Here is an 11,833-nt window from a genome sequence, read left to right as displayed (position 1 = left end):
TCTTACGGGGGTGCTGAACTCTGTGGAAGACTGGAACCCCAGGAACATAAGGGACGCCAGCGGCTGGAGACTCGACCCAAAGGTTATTTCAGGCACTGATGGCACTATGGGGTCTGTGCCAGGTGGACCTGTTTGCCTCCAGATGGAACACACAGCTTCCCGCTACATCAGCTAGAGACCAGATCCGGGGGCGGTAGATGTCTTCTGTGAGAAGTTGGCCTGGTATATGCTGTTCACTAAAGTGGACACCTTGAACCAGTACAAATCGACTCTTATGGTAGTAGGTTTAAGACAACCTTTATAGAAAGCTATCCTAGTGGTAGCTGTGGAGAGCAGCCTTCAGGCTAAGCCTTTAGAGCAATGTAAAGCAGCTTGTTTTACCTTATAATCTCTTGAATTACCAAATGAAAAATATATATGTATTTATTACTAAACAACTCTCTCATATGCACAAATCAATGTTTCACAATAAATGAAGCACAAATATGGCTGGGGCCCTAGGGGCGTACCAGACCATATACTAAAAAAGAGACTTAGAGATAACGACTTGCAAAGGGACAAGGCCTAGGGCCTTCAGAAGGGCTGGGGCCTCAATAAACCACCCAAGGCAAGTAAGTAAAGGACCCACGAGAGACGCATGCGGTGTGTTAACACAGCCGCGAATCCCTATTGACTTCAACGGAGCAAGTCGCGATTAGAAATTAAGTTTAAGGATACTTGGGGAGAGTCTCCAAGCATGTCACTTACAGGGTAAGTAGTTCTAGAGCCAACACCAACAGGAGCATTGTAGTGCTGGAGTTACCTCACCCAGGGAAGCCGGGTGCATAGGTGTCTTTTTGTGTCGGGTCGCGGCGTCGTTTTCAATGGGAGCCAATGAAGACTTGCTGCTTGTGAAGAAAGGAGAAGTGTCCGGTGGAATCCAAGCCTGGATTCAGAAGAAGGAATACCTGAAAGCAGAGGGGACAGTGTTCAAAGTCACTTGGCAGTGACCCGGGGCCAGGAAGCTGGATGCCCACAGTCGTCGGGTGATTTCAGGTGATTCACGGGTGTCTTGACTCTTCAGCCAAGAGGTCCAGAAGTCGTCAACGACGACCAGGAGCTGGATTCGGCGTGTACCCCGAAGTCTGCAGCTTACTGCGGTGTCGGTGACCAGATTGGAACCAACAAGCCTTGGTAACAGCAAGTCTTGTGGAAAGGATAAAAAGTCAGCGGTGCAGACCAGCACGGTCTGAGGGACTCACCTAGCGAGGGAAAGTCAGGGCAGGCCTGGAGCAACCAGGGGAGCCCTTTGTAATTGTAGAAACGTCTTCAGGGGACTCACAAGCCAACTAGCAAAGGATCGCAAAGATGCCTCAGGAGGATCCACTCAACAGGGGCCCACGGTCACTAGGGACGGGGTAGGCCTCTGATCTTCGGAGGGAATCCTGCTAAAGGCTTGGACCACACGTGGCCCAAAGCACAGGTTCATAGAACGTCGTGAAGGGGTTGCACACGAAAGAATTGCATGGTACCCAGGGGTTGCGGTTCCTCGTCACTCATGGGGTCCACTTGCCTCAGCGTCGCTGGGGACTCACGATGGCCTTGGAGAAGTCAGGAAATCCACTACCTGGGCTGCAGAGACTTCGGGCTCCGGCGGGAGCGATGGAGTTTGTGACCGTTGATTGCAGTTTTTGGGTGCCTGCCAAGCAGGGGAGTCACTCCTTGACTCCAAGGGAGATTCTTCCATCTTCCAGAGGTAGTGGAACGTCGAAGGTCCGGGATTCGTCTTCAGAGCGTCGTCCAGGGGTATCTAGTTTTTAAGGGCAAGGGTTCCCTAACTTATACTGAAAGGAAGGGAGGGACTAGCTCTATGTCCCCACCTATGGGAGGGTCAGGGGAGTGGGTGGCTACACCCACTTCCCTTTGTCCAGTTTCGCGCCAGAGCAGGAGCAGGTAGCCCCTGAGCCGGTTTGAACTGGTGTATGCACAGAGGAGCCTACTGATCCGCCAGTGCAGGACTTCAAAGCACTCTAGGAGTGCACCCACCCAGCCCCAATACACTAAACCCTGCCTGGGACGTGGTCACACCTCCCTGTGACAGGATGCCTATTGTTGGGCCTCCTCCACTGCGAGTTTCCGTCATCAGCAGGAGGGCAGCCCAGTGTCTGTGACTGGTGGCATCCATTTTGTGATGCCAGGGCTCTTCAGGATTCTACCGTGTTTCCACAGTAGGTACATGTCTATCCCTCTAGAAGGGTGGGATCATACTCCCACACCAGTTACTGGTGTGGAGGTATGATTACAAAGCATTTGACACCAAAGAACGACATGTTTTGATGCAGCCATCCCAACGTTAGCATTTACTGCAAGGTTATAATGCACTTAAGAGTGTATGGATTGACCGCATTCACAAACAGCCCCAGAGAATAGACTCTGAGAGCTATAGAGGGGCCCTGCTCAGGCAGAGGCACCCCCTCACATGGAAACCAAGCACCCTGCCCTCAGGATTGATAGGGCCTGCCTTAGGGGTGACTGAAAGGTTTAAATGTGTGTGCAGGGAGAGATATAGTGAACCTATATCTCAGTGAGGAGTGATAACACTACCTCACCCAGGCTGCAGTAGCAGGCCTGTGGTGTCGGATTTAGTCTACTTCCCAGGGGTGGCATAATACATGCTTCCGCCCCTGGTAGGCCTGTGAAGTACCTATGCCCTTGGTACCTAAGGTACCATATACTAGGGGCTCATAAGGTACCACATTATCCAATCACTAGTGCACCGAATATGCACTCCAAGTTGTTTAGAGAGAACAGAGAGGCTGGGGCCCTGATTAGCAGGGTCCCAGCCAGACTATAGCCAGAAACCAGTGTAAACATCAGAAAAAAAGTGGGGGTAACTTAAGTGCAGATCGTACTCTCCTACATGTTCAATCTGCCTTGCTGCCCAAGTGACACTACCAAAGGTGATCCTAGGCTACATTTATACAAAGACCTCTACCACTTGCTTAATGTTTAAATGAATGAGTGCTGAAGGCCAAAGATCTCAGGGACACTAAACTAACCTTGACCAGTTGAGTCTTCGTGTTCTAAGTGGAAATACCTTGAGAGTCCATCTGCATTGGCATGTTATTATTATTATTATTATTATTATGTGTTCTTATATAGCGCTCAACTTACCCTTGGGCTTCTTGGCGCTTGCATTGGGAACCCGTCCTGGTTTTTCCCTGTGAGATAACCCGTACTGGGCATCCCCAAGGTGAAAGCCAGGCATCCCGCCGCAGGGGGGCCGTTGTGGAGATTAAGCAAGCTTGTTGCCCAGAGCTGCATAGTGTGAACTCGTGCTTAGAGTGGGCACCGAAGCGAGAATTATCGAGTCCGTGGACAATGTTGGGTCCCAGGTCTATGTTCCACTGTATAGTCCATCCCCTGTAGGGAAATGGACCACCTTAAAAGTTTTGGGTTTTCACCTTACATCTGTTTACGCCATAGGAGGGGCTTGTGGTCAGTCTGAACTATGAAGTGAATGCCAAACAAGTATGGCCTCAGCTTCTTCAGGGCCCACACCACAGCAAAGGCCTCCCTCTCTATAGCTGACCAACGTTTCTCTCTAGGGGTCAGCCTTCTGCTAATAAAAGCTACTGGCTGGTCTTGACCTTCATCATTCAGTTGAGACTGTACAGCTCCCACACCCAGCTCAGAACCATCTGTTTGGACAATGAACGTTTTGGTGTAGTCTGGACTCTGTAAGATGAGGGCAGTGCACATGGCCTGATTTAGGTCTTCAAATGCCTTCTGACAGCTAGCTGTCCACTGAACCTTTTTTGGCATTTTCTTTGAGGTAAGATCATTCAAGGGGGTCACTATAGATCCATATCCCTTTACAAACCTCCTATAATACACAGCCTGTGTCTGGGTGGCTGGAGCAACCCATTCCATGATGGTTTGGATTTTCCTCTGCAAAGGCTGAACCTGGCCCCCACCTACAAGGTGGCCCAGGTACACAACCTGACTCTGCCCTATCTGGCACTTAGTGGCCTTGATAGTGAGACCTGCTTTCTGCAGGGCCTCCAAAATATTTCTGAGGTGGACCAGGTAATCCTGGCAGGAGGAACTAAAGACAGCAATATCATCTAGATAAGCTGAGCAATAAGTTTCCATCCCTGCCAGAACTTTGTTCACCAACCTCTGAAAAGTGGCAGGTGCATTTTTTCAATCCGAAGGGCATCACCACAAAGTGGTAGTGCCCCCTAGGGGTTGAAAATGCTGTTTTGGCTTTTGCATCATCAGCTAACCTGATCTGCCAGTAGCCAGCTGTTAGGTCAAATGTTCTCAGATACTTAGCTGAGACCAAAGTATCAATCAGCTCATCTGCCCTTGGTATGGGATAGGCATCAGTCCTGGTGACTGCATTGAGGCCTCTGTAGTCTACACAAAACCTAATTTATTTCTTACCACCCTGGGTATGAGGTTTGGGTACTAGGACTACTGGGCTAGCCCAAGGGCTATCTGAAGGCTCAATCACAACTAATTCCAACATTTTCTGGACTTCAGTCCTGATACAGTCCCTGACAGTGTTCACCTCATGGGTGCACCAGGTAGTCTGACTAGGGGTCAGGCTAAACATATGGCTGTACTGTTGCAGAACTTGTCTGCATTCAGTTTGATGATTGTCAGTGAGGCTGCTTGCCAAAGCAACACCATCTACTGACCCATCATCAGGGTTCTGTGAGAGCAGGTCAGGGAGAGGGTCACTCTCCTCCTCCTGTTCCTCATCAGTTGCCATGAGCAAGCCCATGTCAGCCCTGTCAACATATGGTTTCAATCTGTTGACATGGAGCACCCTCAGGGGGATCCTGGGAGTACCAAGATTCATCAGATATGTGACTTCCCCCTTTTGCTCAACAATGGTATGGGGGCCACTCCACTTGTCTTGGAGAGCTGCTGGGGCCACAGGCTCCAACACCCACACTTTCTGTCCTGGCTGGTACACAGTCAGTACAGCCTTTTGGTCATGTCAAGTTTTTTGTAATTCTTGGCTGGCCTCCATGTTTTTAGTTGCCTCTTTCATGTTTTCGGCCATCCTGGAGCAGAGACCAAGTACATAGTCCATCACATCCTGCTTGGGGGGTTTGAGAGGTAACTCCCAGCCCTCTTTAACAAACACAATGGACCTCTTACGGGGTGTCCAAACAGAAGCTCAAATGGGCTGCAACCAACCCCCTTCTGTGGAACCTCTCTTTATGCAAACAAAAGGCAGGGAAGAAGAAGGTCCCATTTTCGCCTAAGCTTTTCTGGGAGTCCTTTAATCATTCCCTTAAGGGTTTTGTTGAAACGTTCAACCAACCCATTGCATTGTGGGTGATAGGGGGTAGTGAATTTATAAGTTACACCACACTCCTTCCACATTGCTTTCAAATATCCTGACATGAAGTTTGTACCTCTGTCGGAGATGACCTCCTTTGGGAAACCCACTCTGGAGAAAACTCCAATGAGGGCTCTTGCCACCCGAGGGGCTGTGGTGGTCCTCAGGGGAATTGCCTCTGGGTACCTGGTGGCATGATCCACTACCACCAGGATAAATCTGTGCCCAGATGCAGTTGGAGGGTCAAGGGGACCAACAATGTCAATCCCTACCCTTTCAAAGGGTACCCCCACCACAGGTAGTGGTATCAGGTGGGCCTTTGTTGTGCCACCTGACTTGCCACTGGCTTGGCAAGTGACACAGGAGCGACAAAACTCCTTGGTGTCTTCTGACATATGTGGCCAATGAAAATGTGGAACAAGCCTGTCCCAGGTCTTGTTTTGGCCCAAGTGACCTGCCAAAGGGATGTCATGTGCTAGGGTCAAGAGGAACCCCCTAAACTTCTGAGGTATTACCAACATCCTGGTGGCTCCAGGGGTTGGATCTCTACCCTCAGAATATAGGAGTCCCTCATCCCAATAAACTTTATGGGACCCACTAGCACTCCCAGCAGCCTCAGCAGCAGCCTGCTGTCTGATGGGTTCAAGAGAGGGGCAGCACTGTTGCTCCTTACTCAGATCTTCCTTAGAAGGGCCCCCTGCCCCCCAAAACTCAACCTGATCAGGCTCAAGTCCCTCTGGGGCAGTTCCTTCTTCAGGATCTGCTTCTCCTCCCTCAAGAGGTGAATCTGTGATCGGAGACAGAGGGGAAGTCACTGCCTTAACCCTACTGCTCCTCTTCTTGGGAAGCACCTGGTCCATGGTTTCAGGATCCCGAGCTTGTTCAGTGTTATGCATTTTGGCCTGTGACCTGGTCACAGCAAATACCTCTGCAGGGATGCCCAACATCTCAGCATGAGTCCATAACTCTACTTCAGACCAGGCTGAAGTCTCTAGATCATTGCCCAATAGACATTCTACAGGGAGGTCTGCACTGACTACTACTTTCTTGAGGCCAGTTACCCCTCCTCAGGAGAAATTCACAACTGCCAGACTATGGTTGGTCCTGACATTGCTTGCATTGGTTACCTGGTACATTTAACCCAGGATGATCTGCCCAGGGTCCACAAGATCCTCTGCCACCATGGTGACACTAGCACCTGTGTCCCTGAATGCCAAAGCCTGTTTGCCATTTATTACAGGCTGCTGTTTGTATTTGCCCAGATTACTGGGGCTCACTAGGAAGGGCATATCAATGCTCCATCACAAATCAGCAATGCCTGAGTGGGTACTCTAACTAGGCCAGAGTCCACTTCAGAACCCAGGGTCAACCCTACTACACCCTTATTCTGAGTACCACCTCCACCAGTAGCTGTACTAGGGGGAACAGTTGCCTTAGGGGCAGGAGTGGTGGTGGTTTGGTCTTTGGACTTGTTACAGTCAGAAGTCCAGTGCCCTTTCTGTTTACAGAATTTGCACCAGGGCTTCTTTTGGCCTTTTCCGTTGTTCGATTGTGAATCCCCACCAGATGCAGATTTTTGGGGCCCTTGTGAAGACTGCTGGTCTTTTGACTTATCCCCACCTTTCTCAGAGCCCTTAGAATCCTGCTTCTTGGTGTCACCCCCTTGGTTCTGGGTTTTCTGCCTCACCCTGGTTCTGACCCATTTGTCTGCCTTCTTTCCCAATTCTTGGGGAGAGGTCAGATCAGAGTCCACCAGGTATTGATGCAACAACTGGTTCTGGCAATTATTAAGGATCTGTTCACTCATCATTAGATTATACAATCCCTTGAAATCAGTAACCCTACTGCCAACCAGCCAACCCTCCAGAGCCTTGGTTGCACAATTTACAAAGTCAGTCCAGTCCTGAGTCTGTGCCTTTTGGGTGTCTCTGAACTTCAACCTGTACTGCTCAGTGGTTAAGCCAAACCCATCTATTAGTGCACTCTTCAGGACTTCATAGTCATCAGCATCCTCTTCTCTAACAGTGAGGAGCTTGTCTCTGTCTTTATCTGAAAAGGAGAGACACAAGATTGCTGCCCACTGCTTTTTGGAGACCTGTTGTACTCTACAGGCCCTTTCCATAGCAGTAATCCACTTATGGATATCATCCCCACTCTGGTAGCGAGGAACAACCTTGCTCAGGTTCCTATGGTCTGGAATATATTCTCTATCTCTAGGGACACTGTTGCTGCCACCAGGGGATTCTAACCCCTCTCTTCTAGAAGCTCTCTGGAGCTCAAAGGCTTCTTTATCTAATGCCAACTGCTTGGTTTTGAGGGAAAATCTTGCTTCCTCATACTGCAGCAGTTTGTACATTCTGTCAGAGGAGGCCTCCCTTCTAGGAAGGTAGGAGTTCCTCTGTTGGACAGATTCTCTGCCAGAGTGATAGGAGTTGTCAGACTCCCTAGAAAGAGACCTAGGCCTCTCCTCCACTCTGTCAGTTCTCTTAGGGAGAATTCCTCTGTCCTTTTCAGACCCTTTTGAGTCTGGCCCTTCAACCACAGAATCCTGGTCATCCTGATTTTCATCATCTGACCCAGACACTGTAATTGACCCACCCCGATTCAGACCCATTAGCTCCTAGAGCTAATCTAAGATCATCTGCTGTCAGCAGATCTATCAGGTGTGGTGTGGAGGGACTCTGTCCTATCCTCAGGTGCCTTGCAGCACACATGGCTTTCAAGTCAAAGAAAGTCAAGTCCTTATACTGAGGCTGGGTGGACCCACTGGTTCCAACCCTTAAGGACATTTTAGTGTTGTGCAGTGTTGTACTACCTACACTAGTTTGTGGCCTACTGATCCTAGCTTGAGTTGTAGAAAGGGTATGCTATCCCTTGACACACAGCTCTAAGTTCAGTAGAACTTATTGACACTAAGCTTGACTTTATATGTACCTTGAGTACCTATAGTGGTTTTCAGTTAGTAATTCAAATAGAGATTTTCTGGTAAAACAATGGCAAGCTGTAATCCCACACGCTGCCCACCAATGTGAGAAGTTGGCCTGGTATATGCTGTTCCCTAGTTAAAGTTGAAACCTTGCACCAGTCCAATTCGACTCTTATGTAGTAGGTTTAAGACAACCTTTAGAGAAAGCTATCCTAGTGGTAGCTGTGGAGAGCAGCCTTCAGGCTAAGTCTTTAGAGGAATGTAAAGCAGCTTGTCTTACCTTATAATCTCTTGAATTACCAAATGAAAGGACACCACACAGGTATATATATCAAATATATATGTATTTATTACTAAACAACTCTCTACTAATCTCTTTATGAGATTAGAAGTCAGGAACATATGCACAAATCAACGTTTCACAATAAATTAAGCACAAATATGGCTGGAACCCTAGGGGCGTACCAGACCATATACTAAAAAAGAGACTTAGAGATAACGACTTGAAAAGGAACAAGGCCTAGGGCTTTCAGAAGCGTTGGGTCCTCACGAAACCACCGAAGACAGGTAAGTAAAGGACCCACAGGGGAAGCATGCAGTGTGTTAACCCAGCCGCGAATCCCCGTTGACTTCAATGGTGCAAGTCGCGGTTGGAAATTAACAGTTTAAGGATACTTCGGGAGAGTCTACAAGCAAGTCACTTACAGGGTAAGTAGTTCTAGAGCCAACACCCACAGGAGCACCGTAGTGCTGGAGTTACCTCACCCAGGGAATCCGGGTCCATAGGTGTCTTTTGGTGTCGGGTCGTGGCGTCGTTTTCAATGGGAGCCAATGAAGACTTGCTGCTTGTGAAGACAGAAGAAGTGTCCAGTGGAATCCAAGCCTGGATTCAGAAGAAGGAAGACCTGAAAGCAGAGGGGACAATGTTCAAAGTCACTTGGCAGTGACCCGGGGCCAGGAAGCTGGATGCCCACAGACGTCGGGTGATTTCAGTTAGTTCATGGGTGTCTTGACTCTTCAGCCACGAGGTCCAGAGGCGTCGTCGACGACCAGGAGCTGGCTTCGGTGTGTCCCATGAAGTCTGCAGCTTAGTGCGGTGTCGGTGACCAGAGTGGAGCCAACAAACCCTGGTAACAGCAAGTCTCGTGGAAAGGACAAAAAGTCAGCGGTGCAGACCAGCAAGGTCTGAGGGACTTACCCAGCGAGGGTAAGTCAGGGCAGGCCTGGAGCAACCAGGGGATCCCTTTGAAATTGTAGGAAAGTCTTCAGGGGATCCACAAGCCAACCGGCAAGGGATCACAAAGATGCATCAGGAGGATCCACTCAACAGGGGCCCACGATCACTCGGAATGGGGTAGGCCTCTGATCTTCGGAGGGATTCCTGCTAGATGCTTGGACCCCACGTGGCCCAAAGCACAGGTTCGTAGAATGTTGTGAAGGGGTTGCACTTGAAAATAGTGCACGGTACCCAGGGATTGCGGTTCCTCGTCACTCGTGGGATCCACTTGCCTCAGCATCGCTGGGGACTCACGATGGCCTTAGAGAAGTCAGGAAATCCTCTTCCTGGGCTGCAGGGACTTCGGGCTCCAGCGGGAGCGATGGAGTTTGCGACCGTTGATTGCAGTTTTTGGGTGCCTGCCAAGCAGGGGAGTCACTCCTTGACTCCAAGGGAGATTCTTCCGCCTTCCAGAGGTAGTGGAACGTCGAAGGTCCGGGATTCGTCTTAAGAGCGTCGTCCAGGGGTATCTAGTTTTTAAGGGCAAGGGTTCCCTACCTTATACTGAAAGGAAGGGAGGGACTAGCTCTATGACCCCACCTATGGGAAGGTCAGGGGAGTGGGTGGCTACACCCACTTCCCTTTGTCCAGTTTCGCGCCAGAGCAGGGGCAGGTAGCCCCTGAGCCGGTTTGAACTGGTGTATGCACAGAGGAGCCTACTGCTCCCCCAGTGCAGGACTTCAAAGCACTCTAGGAGTGCACCCACCCAGCCCCAATACACTAAACCCTGCCTGGGAGGTGGTCACACCTCCCTGTGACAGGATGCTTATTGTTGGGCCTCCTCCACTGCGAGTTTCGGTCATCAGCAGGAGGGCAGCCCAGTGTCTGTGACTAGTGGCATCCATTTTGTGATGCCAGGGCTCTTCAGGATTCTACCGCGTTTCCACAGTAGGTACATGTCTATCCCTCTAGAAGAGTGGGATCATACTCCCACACCGGTTACTGGTGTGGGGGTATGATTCCAAAGCGTTTGACACCAAATACGACATGTTTTGATGCAGCCATCCCAAAGTTAGCATTTACCGCGAGGTTATAATGCACGTAAGAGTGTATGGTTTTACAGAATTCACAAACAGCCCCAGAGAATAGACTCTGAGAGCTGCAGAGGGGCCCTGCTCAGGCAGAGGCACCCCCTCACATGGAAACCAAGCACCCTGCCCTCAGGATTGATAGGGCCTGCCTTAGGGGTGACTGACAGGTTTAAATGTGTGTGCAGGGAGAGATATAGTGAACCTATATCTCAGTGAGGAGTGCTAACACTACCTCACCCAGGCTGCAGTAGCAGGCCTGTGGTGTCAGATTTAGTCTGCTTCCCAGGGGTGGCATAATACATGCTTCAGCCCCTGGTAGGCCTGTGAAGTACCTATGCCCTTGGTACATAAGGTACCATATACTAGGGGCTGAGAAGGTACCACAGTATCCAATCACTAGTGCACCTAATATGCACTCCAAGTTGTTTAGAGAGAACAGAGAGGCTGGGGCCATGATTAGCAGGGTCTCAGCCAGACTATAGCCAGAAACCAGTGTAAACATCAGAAAAAAGTGGGGGCAACATAAGAGGCAGATCCTACTCTCCTACACTTATACTGAAAGGAAGGGAGGGACTAGCTCTATGACCCCACCTATGGGAGGGTCAGGGGAGCGGGTGGCTACACCCGCTTCCCTTTGTCCAGTTTCGCGCCAGAGCAGGGGCAGGTAGCCCCTGAGCCGGTTTGAACTGGTGTATGCACAGAGGAGCCTACTGCTCCCCCAGTGCAGGACTTCAAAGCACTCTAGGAGTGCACCCACCCAGCCCCAATACACTAAACCCTGTCTGGGAGGTGGTCACACCTCCCTGTGACAGGATACCTATTGTTGAGCTTCCTCCACTGTGAGTTTCGGTCATCAGCAGGAGGGCAGCCCAGTGTCTGTGACTGGTGGCATCCATTTTGTGATGCCAGGGCTCTGCAGGATTCTACCGCGTTTCCACAGTAGGTACATGTCTATCCCTCTAGAAGGGTGGGATCATACTCCCACACCTGTTCCTGGTGTGGGGGTATGATTCCAAAGCGGTTGACACCAAACACGACATGTTTTGATGCAGCCATTCCAAAGTTAGCATTTACCGCGAGGTTATAATGCACTTAAGAGTATATGGTTTGACCGCATTCACAAACAGCCCCAGAGAATGGACTCTGAGAGCTGCAGAGGGGCCCTGCTCAGGCAGAGGCACCCCCTCACATGGAAATCACGCACCCCGCCCTCAGGATTGATAGGGCCTGCCTTAGGGGTGACTGATAGGTTTAAATGTGTG

Source organism: Triturus cristatus, chromosome 6 (assembly GCF_964204655.1).
Source record: "Triturus cristatus chromosome 6, aTriCri1.1, whole genome shotgun sequence".
NCBI lineage: Eukaryota > Metazoa > Chordata > Amphibia > Caudata > Salamandridae > Triturus > Triturus cristatus.
The sequence above is the reverse complement of the archived record's forward strand: the minus strand, read 5'-3'. Positions refer to the sequence as shown.